The sequence below is a fragment of the Lepidochelys olivacea genome (assembly GCF_965140295.1).
Source record: "Lepidochelys olivacea isolate rLepOli2 genome assembly, chromosome: 25".
Taxonomy (NCBI): Eukaryota; Metazoa; Chordata; order Testudines; family Cheloniidae; genus Lepidochelys; species Lepidochelys olivacea.
In genome coordinates, this window is record NC_140435.1 from 17,295,025 (window position 1) to 17,312,785 (window position 17,761).

The window sequence follows — 17,761 nt, forward strand, 5'->3', positions numbered from 1 at the left end:
CTCTCTGCCCTGCCCAGCTAGCTGCGTGGAAAGAAAAGCTGGTGTTTTAAAGGGGGAGCTAGACAGAATCTGTGTTGAAAGAGCCAGCTAGCCCTGCACTTGCCCTCTCTGCTTCAAAAATCTTTTTTCAATCCAGCCAGGCCTTGTAGGATGCAGCTGTGTGCTGCTGGTGAAAATCTGTTTTGCAGAGAAAGGTTTGTTTGTTTTGTTAAAAGGAGAATAAGGCTGGAATGTTCTTGATGGGACCTTTAATTTTGGGACCCAGGATCTGCTCGCAGTTACCCCAGCTTTTACAGCACTGTAGTTCTATCCAGTTTAGCTGAGTCACTTCTGTTTGACATCAGCGAAACAGACGGCAGAACGGACCCCTTCGTTTTTAAAAATCAAGGGCCAGATTCAGAGGTGGTGTAAATTAGCATAACTCTGGATAGAGGTATGTTGATTTACACCAACTCCAAATCTTGCTCCAGACACCTATGGTCTCCTGATCCAAAACTCATTGAAGTCCAGGGAAAGTTTCCCGTTGATTTCAACGGGCTTTGGATCAGGTACCGTGGATCAGGATTTGACACCCATTTAGCCAGTGCACTGGGCTCTTCCACAAATCTGGCTCTTGATGGCTCAGTGAGAGCTGCTAAGCGAGGAGCTCTTGAAAACCTGGCCTAGTAGTCTTCAATGGAGCCCTACAGTTTGTTCCTGGCTAGTGAAGGAGAATTTGGACCTGGTTCACCATTAAAGTCAGTGGAGTCCCATTGGTCTTAGGTCAGAATCAGGCCTAGGGCCTTTAGCGTAATTGAGCCAGAAGGCAGCGTCAAGAACCTTTGGCCTGTGTAGGAAGTGGGGTCAGTGTTACCTTCGGTTGGTTTGTTTTATCTATAACGGGCCAGATCCTCAGAGGGGTAAATCAGGGAATATCTGTTGGCTTCACCAGAGCAATGTGGATTTGCATCAGCTGAGGACCCCTGACCCATGTGCCTTTCTGTGTTGAAGGGGGAGGAGAGAGATGATATTCAGATGTCCAGGCTGCCACCTGGACCCCTGGCTGCCTGTGCAATGCACAGTGGCATCTCCAGCTCCTCTCTCCCTCTCACATTCTTCCATGTGTCTCTTTGTGCAGCCCTTAAGCTTCTCTCTGAAGTTTCTTGTCCACATTTTTTCCCTGCTATTCCCATGGCGACTCAGCTAACCCCGATTTCCTGTATGGTGAGAAAAGGCTCTCAAGTTCATGAAGGACTTGGATCAACCCTATTATCATAACTCAAAGGTCTAGGGCTCAGCACTTCTGCATAGCTAAGTGCCTGTGAGTAAATAGCCCCAGTGGACACCGGGTGATATTTAGTCCTGGGGAGGAGGATGGGGTAGGAAGAATGGAAAATCTGTCCTGACTCCTTTGTGAGAACAACACAATAGCCTAATCTGCCTTCCATTGGTAGTGATACAGCCAGTCATCTGGGCTCCTGAATGTATCGGGAGGATCTCAAAGCACTTTGCAAGCCATGGGCTCCATTCTGTAGTCCACAATCAGGCAAAACTCCTACGGTCTTGAACATGTTTTGCTTGGTTAAAGACTAAAATGCAGCCATCTCTGGGGAGGAGCATGGGAGCTGCCTACTAGCTTGCAGTGACACTTCAGTGTCATTTAGAAACGGAAAGGATTAATACAACGTATACGTCAAACTCCAGAGGGAATTTAAAGGCAGAACTGGGTTATTCAAATGGGAACTTGGTCAGGAATGTTCCATGCTTGGGTGGGTTCCGGTTGTGGGTGTGGTACTTGTGGCAAAAGGTGTCCAGTTCCTGCAGATACTAGCAGCTATTTCAGGAGGCACTGAGGGATAAGCCACTATTTCCATGTCTGTTTCCCTGCAGGTTGTATGTATTGTCTTTCCATGTGTCCTGTGCAGCATTAAGAAAGCCACAGAACCATCATGTACAGTAGGGGGCAACTGGAAGGAACTGCGGCTGTGGAGGTAGCAGGGAGAGCAATACAGCAGTGCACAGACAATCCAGGAAGTTTTTGGAAAGTGCAGGGGACAATTTCCTGGTGCAAGTGCTGGAGGAACCAACTAGGGGCGGAGCTCTTCTTGACCTGCTGCTCACAAACCGGGAAGAATTAGTAGGGGAAGCAAAAGTGGATGGGAACCTGGGAGGCAGTGACCAGGAGATGGTCGAGTTCAGGATCCTGACACAAGGAAGAAAGGAAAGCAGCAGAATACGGACCCTGGACTTGAGAAAAGCAGACTTTGACTTCCTCAGGGAACTGATGGACAAGATCCCCTGGGAGAATAACATGAGGGGGAAAGGAGTCCAGGAGAGCTGGCTGTATTTTAAAGAATCCTTATTGAGGTTACAGGGACAAACCATCCCTATGTGTAGAAAGAATAGTAAATATGGCAGGCGACCAGCTTGGCTTGACAGTGAAATCCTTGCTGATCTTAAACACAAAAAAGAGGCTTACAAGAAGTGGAAGATTGGACAAATGACCAGGGATGAGTATATAAATATTGCTCAGGCATGTAGGAATGGAATCAGGAAGGCTAAATCACACCTGGAGTTGCAGCTAGCGAGGGATGTTAAGAGAAGGGTTTCTTCAGTATGTTGGCAATAAGAAGAAAGCCAAGGAAAGTGTGGGCCCCTTACTAAATGAGGGAGGCAACCTAGTGACAGAGGATGTGGAAAAAGCTAATGTACTCAATGCTTTTTTTGCCTCTGTCTTCACGAACAAGGTCAGCTCCCAGACTACTGCACTGGGCAGCACAGCGTGGGGAGGAGGTGGCCAGCCCTCTGTGAAGGAAGAAGTGGTTCGGGACTATTTAGAAAAACTGGACATGCACAAGTCCATGGGGCCGGATGCGTTGCATCCGAGAGTGCTAAAGGAATTGGCAGATGTGATTGCAGAGCCATTGGCCATTATCTTTGAAAACTCACGGCGATCGGGGGAAGTCCCGGAAGATTGGAAAAAGGCTAATGTAGTGCCCATCTTTAAAAAAGGGAAGAAGGATGATCCTGGGAACTACAGGCCGGTCAGCCTTACCTCAGTCCCCGGAAAAATCATGGAGGATGTCCTCAAGGAATCAATTCTGAAGCACTTAGATGAGAGGAAAGTGATCAGGAACAGTCAGCATGGATTCACCAAGGGAAAGTCATGCCTGACTAATCTAATTGCCTTCTATGATGAGATAACTGGCTCTGTGGATGAAGGGAAAGAAGGGGACGTGTTATTCCTCGACTTTAGCAAAGCTTTTGACACGGTCTCCCACAGTATTCTTGTCAGCAAGTTAAAGAAGTATGGGCTGGATGGATTCACTACAAGGTGGGTAGAAAGTTGGCTAGATTGTCGGGCTCAACAGGTAGTGATCAATGGCTCCATGTATAGTTGGCAGCCAGTATCTAGCGGAGTGCCCCAAGGGTCGGTTCTGGGGCCGGTTTTGTTCAATATCTTCATTAATGATCTGGAGGATGGTGTGGATTGCACCCTCAGCAAGTTTGCAGACGACACTAAACTGGGAGGAGTGGTAGATACGCTGGAGGGTAGGGATAGGATACAGAGGGACCTAGACAAATTGGAGGATTGGGCCAAAAGAAATCTGATGAGGTTCAACAAGGACAAGTGCAGAGTCCTGCACTTAGGACGGAAGAATCCAATGCACCGCTACAGACTAGGGACCGAATGGCTAGGCAGCAGTTCTGCAGAGAAGGACCTAGGGGTGACAGTGGACGAGAAGCTGGATATGAGTCAACAGTGTGCCCTTGTTGCCAAGAAGGCCAATGGCATTTTGGGGTGTATAAGTAGGGGCATTGCCAGCAGATCGAGGGACGTGATCGTTCCCCTCTATTCGACATTGGTGAGGCCTCATCTGGAGTACTGTGTCCAGTTTTGGGCCCCACACTACAAGAAGGGTGTGGATAAATTGGAGAGAGTCCAGCAAAGGGCAACAAAAATGATTAGGGGACTGGAACACATGAGTTATGAGGAGAGGCTGAGGGAACTGGGATTGTTTAGTCTATGGAAGAGAAGAATGAGGGGGGGATTTGATAGCTGCTTTTAACTACCTGAAAGGTGGATCCAAAGAGGATGGCTCTAGACTATTCTCAGTGACAGCAGATGACAGGACAAGGAGTATGGTCTCAAGTTGCAGTGGGGGAGGTTTAGGTTGGATATTAGGAAAAACTTTTTCACTAGGAGGGTGGTGAAACACTGGAATGCATTACCTAGGGAGGTGGTGGAATCCCCTTCCTTAGAAGTTTTTAAGGTCAGGCTTGACAAAGCCCTGGCTGGGATGATTTAATTGGGGATCGGTCCTGCTTTGAGCAGGGGGTTGGACTAGATGGCCTCCAGAGGTCCCTTCCAACTCTGTTATTCTATGATTCTATGACTTCTCCAGAATCAGTGGCTCTATAAATACCATTTTCCATTGCTCGTTGTATTTTTAGCAGGGGCCTTTGCCTGTACTGGGTATGTTTCTGCATGGCCCTCCTGCCCCATAGCGGCAGCATCACGGGTTTAGAAGCAGAACCAGGCGTGGGGGAGGGTGCAGAAGGGAGCAGGCAGAGTGGGTCAGTTGATAAAGGCTGGGGGGATTGGATGTTTGGACTCAGGAATTCCACTGCTTTACCAATCCCTTCAAGCTGCCTGGCGCTGCAAAAACCGGGCTAGAAATGTGACAAGGAGAGAGGCTGTGGGGAAACTCCCAGGGCTTTTGGCTGGGCCGGTCTCATGAATTTCCGCTGCTCGTGGGCCTGCTCGGAGCCTGGAAACACAGAAGCAGGAGCAATAGCAGCAGTCAAATGTCTCGTGCTTCCTGCGAGTTTGAGGGCAGCTTTGGGGTGCTGGTTATTTGATCTAAATGGATTCACCTGCCCTGTCATTCACCAAATCCCCCAGCACTTCAAGCTGCTCTGTGAGAAACCGGAATGAAAGCAGAGAGGAATTCTGGGAATGGGTTTCCCTCCTCTGTCTTTTCCCGTTGGTTGCATGATCTTGTGCTTAAACCCATTGCAATGCTCTATTTGCCTTGCTCAGCAGCGCCGGCTGAGACCTGCCCTCTGTCCCCACTACATATGACAGTTTCACTCCAAGGGGGGCATTTTTTGCAGGTCCCCAAAACAAGTGGGTAAATACTTCTGTCAGTCCCCTTCTCCCTTCCTACTCTGTGCAGATGAGATGTCTGCAGATTAGACTGCACCCTAATGCAAGGGAAGGGGACTACCCACAGCTTTGTTTTGTGTCTGTTTTTCTCATGCTTTTTCTCCCTTCCCACCTCGTCCCCTTTGTACCAGGTGTTAATTGCAAATGAACACTGCAGCTTGGGTGTCGTATTCCTGTTACTGATTAACTGGAAGCTGTAGAGAAAGAGGTGGGTTCAGGCATCAGCTGCCCAGCCAGGAGTCTACACGTGAGGAGCAGGGTCACCTCTGGCACGCCAGGGGCCAGAGCCCCAAAGGGTCTCTCATGCTCCCAGTGAGGCAGGTGAAATGTCTGAATGCTGTACAGCACCACACAGAGGCATCTGTGCACACAGCTCTTTGGGAGGACACAAAAATCAGGGGCACTGACTGCCCCTGCCAGGAACCCTTTGCTGGTTTCAGAGCGGTAGCCGTGTTAGTCTGTATCAGCAAAAACAACGAGGAGTCCTTGTGGCACCTTAGAGACCAACAAATTTATTTGGGCATAAGCTTTCATGGGCTAGAACCCACTTCATCAGATGCATGGAGTGGAAAATACAGTAGCAGGTATAAATACACAGCACATGAAAAGATGGGAGTTGCCCTTTGGATGCTGCAGCAGTGGACACACAGGCATTCTCCTTAGCATGAACTGACCTAGGTATTTATATCGCCAGAATCACCAGTGTCCAAGCTCTGTCATTTAGCTGGCAGTCTGGAACTCCATAAGGAACAGCAACCCTTTGCAGCGGGGAAATCACTGGGTGGCGATGGCGACTCCTGTCCCATGAGATGTGGCTGTGACCAGCCGTTGTGACACAGGATGTGACAGGGCCTTACTCCTGCTGTGTGGGTGCCCGTTGTGTGGGCCCTTGGATGTGTATAATGAAGACTGACTCTCGGTACATTTCTGATTTTCCCCATGCTCTCCTCCTAGTTGCTTTTTCTGCTGTGCCCACAGCAATTTCCACCTCATTAAGCGCTAGAATAAATTGCCTAGGGAGGTTGTGGAATCTCCATCGTTGGAGATTTTTAACAGCAGGTTAGACAAACAGCTGTCAGGGATGGTCTAGCTAATACTTAGTCCTGCCTTGAGTGCAGGGGACTGGACTAGATGGTCTCTTGAGGTCCCTTCCAGTCCTACAATTCTATGATTCTCCAAGAGTCTGGTGCATTTCATTTGGACTTCCTTGCGGTACCAAATACAGTGCTTTGCTGCTTACCCTCACACCTGTTTGAGACCACTTTGCACTTGGGGGTGGGGGTATTTTGCACCCAGGAGGTTTAGGAGCACGGTGACTCTCAGTGGAACTCATGCTTAGGTTCTTTTGAAAATCAGACCCTTGACAGACATCTCTTCTTGCTGCTACACACAGCCTGGGGTATTATTACTAGTCTATTAAAAATGTCAGGAGCGAGCAAGGGAAGAGAGCCCTCAAGATACATCACTGAGCAGTGAGGCTAAAAAATGACAGGTCGGGACCTTGGCGTTCACTCAACAAAAGGCCCACTAGAGCCGACGGGTTTGCTATCTCTTATAAATATCTCTGAGAAGCAGCAGTGCCTTTCCCCTTGGGATAGCCCTCCTGGCTGATGCTCCCAGGAAATCACATTCTTCAGTGTGAAAGCATCCTTCCTCCTAGCAAGGCTGACCCTTCAGCAGAGAGCGGGATGTTTTTATTGCCCATAAAGAAAAGGAGGACTTGTGGCACCTTAGAGACTAACCAATTTATTTGAGCATAAGCTTTCTTAAGCTACAGTGAAGTGAAGTGAGCTGTAGCTCACGAAAGCTTATGCTCAAATAAATTGGTTAGTCTCTAAGGTGCCACAAGTCCTCCTTTTCTTTTTGCGAATACAGACTAACACAGCTGTTACTCTGAAACCTGTCTTTATTGCCCATAGTTCACTAGGAGTTTTGGCTGATCCCAGAAACAGATCCATGGTCCTGGTTCTGCGGGGTTGTGTCTCTTCGGGGGGTGAAACTCGTCTTCCTGTTGTGTGATCCCTGGAAACACATGTAAACATATTCCAATCACTCTGACTGAGCAGAATCCACAAGCTCTGAGCTGTGAACTACTGGAATGCTGAATAAGCAGGAAGGATGGTGCGATGCTTAGGACACTGGCCTGGGCATTTGGAAACCTGCCACAGATTTCCTGTGTGATCTTGGGCAAGTCTCGTTGTGTCCCTGGTCCCGTCTGTACAATGGGGATATCAAGAGCTGTTGGGAGGATAAATACCTTAAAGATTGCAAAGGGCTCAGATACTCTGGTGATGGGGGCCAGAGAAGTACCTAGACATAGAATGGGGATGCCCAGAGTGCTGTTTACAGGGAGCCTTGGCCAAAGTTCTTTCATTCCTAAAAGGATCCTCTGTAAATCCTAGCCCAGGAAATAACTAGCACAAATACTTCCCACTTGACTTCTTCAGCGTATGTCACAAATATTAGCATTGCTGGGGGATGGGCCATTTTATAGAATAGGAAAAGTGAGGCCAAGAGGTTATGAGATGCGTCCAAGGCCACTGATGGAGTCAGTGTGGGGAGCAGGGGTGCTGGAGCTCTGTAGGCACCTCCTCCTTTCTTTGCACGGTTAGGCCATGTTTGTCTCAGAATGAATCTGCAGAGGAAATGTTGTTCGAAGGCTGGGGGTTCAGTCATCGTTATTGTCCTGGCATCATGTCATGCCCCCGGATCGAAGATGTGCCAAGGAAGACACTTGCTGCTGAGATACTTGACACGATCCATCCACCTTTTAGGCGGTCTGACTCTGGGTCTGTAGGCAACCCAGTTTCCTAGCATCATCCATCATCTGACTTACACAGGCCTTGTCCAAGCTGCCTCTGGTTGAAACCTCTCCCCCTGAAGCTGCAGTGATCTGGTTTGTATGCCAGGATGGAACTATGCTGCAGTAACACCTGATGTGTCAGTATCCTGTTCACCTGCTTAGAGAATAGGATTGTATATTGGGGGGGAGGGCTGATTCTGGTGTAGTCACTTACACACTGGTACAAGTGACTACTCACGGTGTAGGGCAGAATCAGGCCCAGTGCCTTTCAGATTCTACCCCTCTCCATCCCCCCTGCAATGAGCAGGTGGGTGGCTGGGGCCAAAGGCAGCAACCATTGTGGGCCCAGTGGCATCTCACACACAATATTGGATCATGCTTTACTGAGAGGAGGAACGTTGGCTGGGACTCCAGGCTTGTCTCTGACTCTTTTCTAAATGTACCACATAATCGCTCTGTCCATGCAGGTAACCCACCAGAGACAGGGAGGGAGCTCAATTTAATGCCTTATAGTGATAGACTCAAGGAGCTAGATCTATTTAGTTTAATAAAGAGAAGGCCAAGGGGTGACTTGATCACAGTCTGTAAGTACCTACAGGAGGAACAAAATTTGACAATGGGCTCTTCGGTTCAGCAGACAAAGGTCTAACAAGATCCAGTGGCTGGAAGTTGAAGCTAGATAAATTCAGATTGGAAATAAGGTGCAAATTTTCAACAGTGAGGGTAATGAATCACTGGAACAACTTACCAAGAGCTGTGGTGGATTCTCCATCACTGATACTTTTTAAATCCAGATGGGATGTTTTTCTAAACAATCTGTTCTAGTTCAAACAGGAATTAATTCAGGGAAGGCTGAAGTTCTGTAGGCGGTCACACTTTTCGTTTCTGGCGATACAGCCATTGACAGCCTCTGGAGGCCCCTTCCAGCCCTGCATTTCTGTGACTGCACAAAGCTGTGGCTTGCATTGTACCATCAGCATGTGGGTGTGAGCCTCAGTCTTCATGGGAGATTTGAACCTGTGACTTCCTAGCTGAGAGGCAACAATGCTACTAATTGTGTCAGTGTAGAATTGGTCTCACCTGGGTGTGTAGCACGGTACCAGCCTGCCTCTTTCCACCTCTGCCCAGCAAAAATAAGGTTCTTGGACTATGTTGGAAGCCAGCCTGCTGACTTTGGCAGGAAGTCTGTTTTAGCTCCTGTTAATTTCCAGGCCTCCCTACATTTTTGCCCCGGGGGGATTTCAGCTCCTTGGCCTGTGTTATTGTGACATGGCCCAAGGTCATAGACCCATAAGCCTGTGCTATTTATTTCCCATCCCCTTCACTGCCATCTGCCTCCTGCACCAGACAGCAGAGCCAGGGCTGTCTGGGACAGTCAGTGGCAAGATGGGAGCAGAGCCTCCGAGTCTGCCTGAAGAAGTCTCAGTGATTTGGGAATATTTGGGAATATTTGTCAGAGATTCTGGTGGCCCTGGGGCATGCCAAGATTTACTCCATTGCTGTCCAAGTTAACAGCCCAGGGTCCGGCAGCCCATGGGAGGGCGGGTTTAGCAAAGTGACCAGTGGTCAATTGGATTTGCTTCTTTCTGACTCTAGCTGCGCTGCTTCTCTTGCGCAGTTCGGCCACGGGTCACAGAACCCTCTGGCAAAGAAAGGCCACGACCCAGAGGCTCCAGGGCATTTTGGCACAGAGAGCGCCCCCCCCGGAGGGAGAGCCTAAATGGGATGTTGTCCGAGTTCTTCTGGGTTTGGCCAAGGCTGAGAACACGGCGTGTAAAACAATCTAGGGGGACAGACTAGCTGGTGCGTGGCAGGGCTACTCCATATCCTGTCCTGGTAGGTGCCTGGAGTCAACCAGTGCAACTCCGTTGGAATCAGTGGAGCTGCGCCTGATTGAATGGCAGGGATAAGTTTATCTCACTAACTATAAGCACCACAGTCTGCTACTGACTCTCTCCTCCTTTCTGGATCAGCCCCTTTTCTACCCCTTCTGCCCTCTATCGTGCATGAAAACCCGCTTCCCTATTCTGAGTCTGGGCCTCTTTCGAGGTGGGTTAAGGCCAAACATTTGCTTAGCTCACTTCTCGGGGGAAAACTCCCAGCAGTGAGGGGCCCCTGATAGGCATCTTAGCTGTCTTCATCTTGCTAATTTATCTCCGTGATCTGCTGGCTCTCACTGAAGAGCAAAGATCTAGAGACAGGAAAGACCTCAAGAGGGAGCCAAAAGCTTCTGAGCACAAGCTCCAAGCACCAAAAGGCAGGAAGAGCAGAGACTGGGACTTGCAATGAAATGACTGGCCAGAGCTTTCTGAAAAAGCAGCATTCCCAGGCCACTAGATCGACAAAGCAGAGAGAGTTTTCACCAGCCCACCATCCCCACCCACAGCCTAATGGCACAAATATTGCAGCTAGCAACCAGCTCTGACCCTCAGGGACACACCTCCGGGCCACCCCAGGTGTCCACATTGCTGTGCCCCCTTTGCTGGCAGGCTAAGGAGAGATCAGACTGCCTGCTGTGGGTCATAGGGATTGAACTCCGGAATCTCAGGCCTGCAAGGGCAGGGGCATCTCAGTGCAGGTCAGAGGCAATGGGGTTCTCTCCAGGCCAGAGGCTTATTCTGTGGTCCAAGCAGCTCTTAGGAGACCCCAGGATACAAGGTGTCATTCCACACATGCTGACATATCCTCTGCACTCCCTCCCCTTCCAGGATCAATTAAGATTATGAGCGATGCTAATTAACACCCTGCTAATTGCACTCTGCAGCCCTCTATAGATCACAAGATTTATAAGCAGACAGCAGCCACAGGCCTAGGAAAGATGCTGCTCTTGTGTACCCAGAGCTGCCTGTAAGGTGAGCCTCTCCCAGTGCTCAGGATGGAGAGACCTTCCACCTTGCTCCCCTTTCACTCTCCCTGCTGCTCCCAGGACTGCTCCTTCATCCTGGGGCAGTTCATGGCCTCTCGGGAGGATCCCACAGAGTTCACCCAGTATCTGTGTTCAGGACATGGCCATGAGTGGCTAGGACCAAAGCCCAGCAGGAGAGCTGACTGTTGCTAGACATGCTGGACATGCCAGCATAGCAGGAGGGATGGACCCAGCAATCTAGGGTGCCCTCCTCATCGTGAGCGTCTGAGGGCAGCAGGCAGAGAAAGGTCCACACCCCGGCAGAGCTCTGAGTGGCAGCCAGACTTCCCTCCGCTCAGCAAGGTGATACTTGTGATTCAGAGTTCAGCAGTTTGAAACATTGCACCGACCGTTGCCTCTGCTCCCTCTTCCCCTGCCTCCGCTACCACCCGTTCAGGGCAAGAGAGCAGCCCCCGGGGCCCGTTCAGTCTCTGCCGTGACTTCCTATAGGGAAGCTGCCTTGTGCCACTGGCAGGTCTTTTCTGTGGACATCTGCCTGGCTGGGAATTGGACTGAGCTCCATCCGCTGACGTCACATAGGCCACCTTTCAGTTGTTTGGCATTTGGTCACTACCAGCACACCAGCTGGATTTGGACTGGTGACTTAGAGGTGTCCCTTCCCCTAAATCCTGGGCCACCCAGTCTCCCCATCACTAACCTTTCTAAGGAAGGGTCAACAGACCCTATTTTGGCCTTTGGAAGGGTTGGTTTGGGATGTCCCATAGGAATTTTGCCCTGTTGTTTATCTACCCAAGTTTATTTGCTACATGTGGAAATTGGATGAGTCTCAAAGCCATTGCGATAATGTGCCCGTGTCCTTTAGAGTTTTACTTTCAGGGCTGGGAAGTTTGGGTGAATGGGTAAGGGCATTCATTATGCACAGACTCTCCCTGGAGGCAGGAGCCATGTCAGCCCAGTGTGCCCTGCGTGGAGCTGGGGAGAGAGTTTATTTCCTGACAAGCCCTTTCTAATCCAGCATCCCACCTGGTAGCTAGGCAGCTCCTATCGCGTAACTAGAGCCTAGAAGTTGCATCAGTTCCATTTAGCTGATGTAAACAGGGGTGTTCTCCAGGGCCCCCAGTGCTCCCCCAAGGCTTCTGAATCCAGCTGCCAGGACAGCTCCTTACTGCTGTCTGGAGCAGAGCTGGAGCCGTGCTGAATGCCCTGTGCTGGGGAATGGGAAGTGCCTTTCTGGCCAAACCCGTCAGCGTCCAACAGCACTCAGTGTAGCTTGCGAGGCCAGTGCAGACACACATTTCCTTCCTGGGGGGTAAGCAGGGTCTGCCGGACGATGGCCAGCAAACCAGCTGCTTTGGGTTTGTATGGCCTGGGACAAACCTATTCTCGCTTCTGCCTCATGGGATTGCACCTCCCCCAGACTGCAGGTCTGCGAACGCCCGAGGACTCAAAGTGAAACTCCACCAAAAGCCCCAGTTCCTTTCCCCCAGCCAGCCCCACCCTGAACTTCACCAGCCTCAGCCCAAATTTCAGGGTTGTAACCACATCTGAACCAAGAGTGATCACATATATTACAGTCACACCCAGAGGCACAACAGCCATCAGAACACCGCTGAGTAGGTGCTGCGCAGACACAAAGGGCTACCCAGTCCCTGTCCCAAAGAGCTCACAGTCTGCGTAGACAAAGGGTAAGAGGGGAAATCGAGGCAGAGAGAAGGGAAGTGACTTACCCAAGGTCACCCAGCAGGTCAGTGGCAGAGCTGGGAGTAGAACCCAGGTCTCCTACACCCTTGTCCAGGAACGAAGGTCCATTTCAGTTGCTCTCGGGCATCACCTGGTTGACTTCCCAGCTCTTGTAAGAAGCCTTGTCTGGAGCAGAAGCCAAGAGTTGGGCCCAGCTTTGCTTTCACACAGATGGGGGATTATTTCATTCACCAGCAACATACTGCCCTGGGAAGTCCAAACTTCCCTCAACTCTCAAATCCTCTGTAAAGTTCCCTGTCACCCAGCCCTGGCTCCCTTTGGGGCCTGTCGGCATTGGGGATCTTTGCACTGGTGTCACTGTGCTGATGCAAACCCCCAGTGTTAGAAGCACTTGATTGCTTTCAGACTGGAATAAGCTGCCTGGGTGGAAGTCTTGGGTCATGCTGGTGCAGCACATCTGCCCTGGGGGTGTAGCTACCTCAAAGCAAATATCCACCGTACTGATAGACCCTTGGGCTTGCTGTTTGGTTCAGACTTTTTGTTCCATGTGTGCTTGACATTCGTGTACTGATTGCCATCCAGCTAGTGGCCAGATGCCAGAGGGGTGGAAACCCTCTTGGCCCCAGGCTGGACCTGCAAGCCTGAAATGAATGAGGGCTCATTGAGGAGGTGATTGCACCAGAAAAGCCAAAGGGGAAATGATCCCGGGGCCTGAGCTGATCTGGTCAGGAGCTGTGCTGTGAAGTCACTCTGTGTGGCTTGAAAATGGTGCCTTGGGGGGGTCTCACATGCAGGCCATCTTCTTTTACTAGACAGCTGGGGGGAAATGTACCACTGGGAGAGTAGGGCTAAGAAACCAATCAGCCCTGTTATCCCCATGTGTCAGCGAAGTGGGCAGGGCAAATTTTGCTGGTGCTAAAGTTTCTTGCTGTGACTCTTCTCCCAGATCGAATCACAGGCCATGAATTGAGACTGGTGTCAGGGTAGAATTTTGCCATTTCTTTGCATTCGAGGTGGAGGGATGTTTTGCTGTCCAGAACTGACAAACTTTTTGCCTCTCTCCAGATTCTAAGCACCGGTCCTCGGGCGGCGGGTGGGAGATTCACCGCTCATGGTGGGAGTGATCATGGTGAGGTTTCACACAGATTTTATCTGCTTTTAACCTGATTAAAAGCAGCATTAGAAAGAGGCTGCCTGGGAAAAGCAGTCATGGATTGTAATATCCATCCCATCTGGGGCAGGATTCATCTACCCTACAACATTCCCTCCAAAAACCTTGCCCCACTGTGTCCCCCCCAAACCTACCCTAGGGCAAGATCACCGGTAGGACTCAGAGAGGAGTTTGAGACATTCATGGAGATTTGCTTTTGTTTGATGTCCCATCACGAGAGATGCTCAGGGCTCATTCTTGATCAGCTCCAGATTAGGTCCTAGCAGGATTCCAACAGGCCTCTCTGCAACAGCTTCCCCTCTCATAATATGAGGATAATGAGACTGACCTTCCTTCATGGTGCATTGTGAGATCCAGGGATGAAAAGCCCTGGCTGAGAGCTAAAAATGAATGGGGCACACCTTGTACTCAGCTTCTGTTTATAAAGGGTTAATAAAGGATTAGTAGATGTTTCTATAAATGGCTGATCAATTACCACAGGTCACTAGGTTACTTACAACCACAGTTGTAACCATCTGTATCACCTTCTACTCATGTCTAGCATGCTTCTATCCCCTAGACGTGTGACCTATTATTGTCATTAGAAAGGCTCAGTCAGTCTGCTAGTAATGCTGTGTAAAGTGTGAGGGTCAGAGATGAATGATGCAATAATACAAATAATAATTAATAATCATGAAACAGTTGTGTTAGGCACTATTAAACCTGGCCAGTGCAGGGTTGTTCCTTACACTGGGCCCGATTTTCCCATAGCCCTGCACCATTTCCAGTAATTTACCCCAGTGCAGTCTGAGTGTAAAACGCAGCTGTTCTGATCTGACAACACTTTGCACTGTTGTAAGTGTCTGCACAAGTTGGAGGGCAAAAGAGAATCTGGCCCATTAGATGTAGTGCTTTACCTAGCTGAGTTTTAAATGTCTCTGGCCCTAGAGAGAGATGCACTGATAAATACCCTATAACATTCAGAAGGGAGATTTCAGCAGTTTCAGCCTCAGCTATTCCACTGTGACTTTGCCCTGGATTATTTAGATCTCACTATTGTGAGGCCTTGATTGCAGTTTAGAACAATAAGCCACTAAAAATGGTTTGTGGCAATAATTAGCTCAGGCTTTGCCTTCGCTCTGGGCATATCCCTGGGAAGCCGGCTGGATCTTCCCTCACTGGAGAGCAGCAGCTTTCTGTTTGGTCACTCAGCCCATCTCTGGCACCCTCACAAAATGTACTTTTAAAAAACCCCTGTCCATGTTGCATTACTTTCTGGGCCCCAGAGGGGAGGAGGGGGTGGTGCCAGGCCAGGTCCAGGGTGTGTCTGGGACTGGACCTGAAAGCAAAGCGGAAGGGTATGGGTAGGAAATGGCTTTAATTGAAGATAATAAGGAAGTGTCGGTGTTTGTTTCTGCATGTGTATTATTATTTACATGTATTATGGTAGCACCGAAGACCCCCAGTTATGCCCCAGGACCCCAGTGTGCTAGGCACTGTGTGAACATAGACCAGAAAGAGAGTCTGTGCCCCAAAGAGCTTCCAGGTTCAGTAGGCCCATGCAATTGTGTCTGTCGGGGATTTAGTTCAAAGAATCGTGTGGCCCTTAGCACTGTGAAAGGGGTCGGACTGACAGCTCTGAAGCACAGAGCCCTGTTTGCACCACCATGGCACAACACAGATGGTGTCAGGGCAAACTGCCCTCTTCGTCCACAACCTCCCCTCCGCCACCCGCCGCATTGCCTCAGCTTGTGAGTCCACTTTTAGGAAGGACAGGGGAAGTCAGGCCTGAGGGCGGCTCAGACCTGGATGTCAGCTCAGACTGCTGCCAAGGAGACAGTTATTCTGGCATTCCTGTTGTGAGGTTGGTCCTTGTCGTGGGCTGAGATCCCACCAACTCATTGCAGAGTGTCTGGCAGAATTTGAATGAGTGGCCGACAGGTGAAAGGCTCCACCTCCCGTTCCTGAGTTGGAGGCTCTGTTGTGGTACCAACAAAGACCACATTGTTTGTGGGAAGGGGAGGGCCCTATCATTCCTTTGCTTGGTGGCCAACCCCATGTCACACAGCGAAGAGTGCCAGGGTAGAAAGGAGGAGATTGGCTGCCAGGCGTTTTGGCATGGGCCCTGCTGGAAGGGGAAGGGAAGTCAGAATGGAGGGGGTTGGAGTGGGGCTTAAAGAAGGAGCAGAAATCCCAGGTGCTGATAAGATTTTCTGCTTGTTTCCAGCATTTTCTGGGTCTTGACTGTGTGTGTGTGGGGGGGATCATTTAAAATGTAACAAAGTCAAAGAACAATAAGGCCCTGGCATTTGTGTCACCCTCCCCAGGGTGTTTTCAAATCTGGATTACACCTCATAGCCCCCCCTTTCCCCCCCCCACACTTGCTGTATAGGGAAGCTGCATTACACCCACTGTAGAGATGGGGAAACTAAGGCAGAGAGAGGGATTTGCTCTAGGTCTTGACTTCTATTTAATTCCAGAGCTGACAAGAGAACCCAGGTGTCCTGAGTTCCAACCCCTCTGCTCTAACTACCAGACCACACTCTCTCCCACTCAGAGGAAAGCACCCAGGAGTCCTGAGTCCAGTCCTCTGCTCTAAGCAATAAAATCTGTGTCCCACCCATTTCCAGTGCTATAAGCTGCCCAGTAAACCTAATCAAGTGAAGCACAAGGGCCAGATTCTGCACTGTGATGCCAAAGACATTTCACAGGGGGTCAGTCAGCCTTGGGTTTGGCCCCCAATGTGTAAAGCTGTGGACTCTGGCAGAGTTCAGATTCCCGACCAGCTGCTTGACAATGGCTCTGTGGCATTCATGATGTATATGTAAGCAGGGCTTTGGAGCGGAGCCCAGAGCCGGAGCACGGAGCAGCTCCGGAGCAGTGGAGCTGCAGGTTTTTGCCTGGATCTGGAGCAGAGCCGGAGCACAGCTCCAAAGCCCTGTATGTAAGAGGGGCTGCCAACTGCAAGGCTGATGCATTGATTCACTGAGACGTGGGGGTAAAAGTACGGAGATAATCGCAGCACGTCTATTGTCCCTGGAAACTCCAGGCATGAGAAGAGCTGGCCCAGATTTTCAGTGATCTCTCTGATTTGGGGCCTGTGACGCATGGATCCCTGGTTCGTTTTAATAGTGACTCCCTGGAAACAGACACCCTTCAGCAGCCTGGGCGCTTTGTAACAGACATGCCAAACCTGCCAAAAAAACCTGCAGAAACTGGGCTTGTTTTTGGCTTAATTGGCTTGTGAGTTGCTTGTTGGCTAGTTTTTGGCTTGTAGCTTGTTGCTTGTTTGGCTTGTAGCTTATTGTAGCTTGTTGCTTCTTTTCTTGATCGGCTCCCAGTAAGCAGGGCTAAGGGGGAGAGCAAGCAGGGGCAAGGGGGGGAGAGAGTCAGGGGTGCACAGCATGCCCACCACTGTCCCAGACTGCAGGCCGGGGGGATCTAGTCACGTAGAGTGTTGGGGTTTTTAGGGACTGGCTTGTTTTGAAATGGGATTTGCTTGATTTTTGGCTTATTGTGAAAGTTGGGGTGCTTATTTACTGCTTGAAAATTAGCAAGTGTGCTTTGTAGCTACTAGTTCCACTGCTCATCCTTCAAGCTTCCTCTGACACTCCCTCACATGATGTCACCACGGCACATCTGCCCCCACTCAGGTTTCCTCCTACCGCGGATCAGTATTATTATTAATCATGTTGATTATGGTAGTGCCAAAGAATGGAGCCCCATTGTGCCAGGTGCTGTACAAACATGGCATTGCAGATGGTCACTGCCCCACAGATCTTACAATCTAAATCAGACAGCCACAGGGCAGGAGGGGAAACAGAGGGGCAGAAAGGGAGGGATTCACCCAAGGTCAGAGGTGGGCATAGAGCCCCATTCTCCTGGCTCCCTGGGGCTGGGGGAAGGAATATAACACACAGGCAGAGGGAGCAACTGTCATGTTAGTTCCACACTATTTTTTGACGGGGGAGAGGGGAGGTTGTCACTTGGGCGGGGTGGGGGGGAATAAGTTACATGGAAGGGAAGGGGAAGGAGTGGGACGGGGCAGGTGTGGAGTTAAGTTCATGTGACTAGGCTGCGTGGGAGGGGAAG

General features: G+C 50.1%; 1 protein-coding gene across 5 annotated transcripts in view; it reads left to right on the forward strand.

Annotated features, from left to right (window-relative positions):
• The window catches only part of LOC311512989 (BLOC-1-related complex subunit 8-like), a 77,343-nt gene that overhangs the window by 25,717 nt on the left and 33,865 nt on the right, over positions 1 to 17,761 (forward strand). The window contains exon 6 of one of the 5 annotated variants that reach the window (XM_084614509.1): positions 1,870 to 3,312. The exons of 3 other annotated variants lie outside the window; for them this stretch is intronic. The gene's annotated coding sequence lies outside the window, so the exon portion shown is untranslated. Of the gene's footprint in view, positions 1 to 1,869; positions 3,314 to 17,761 lie in introns of those variants that run through there. One more of the 5 variants, XM_084614504.1, reaches the window with a different exon arrangement.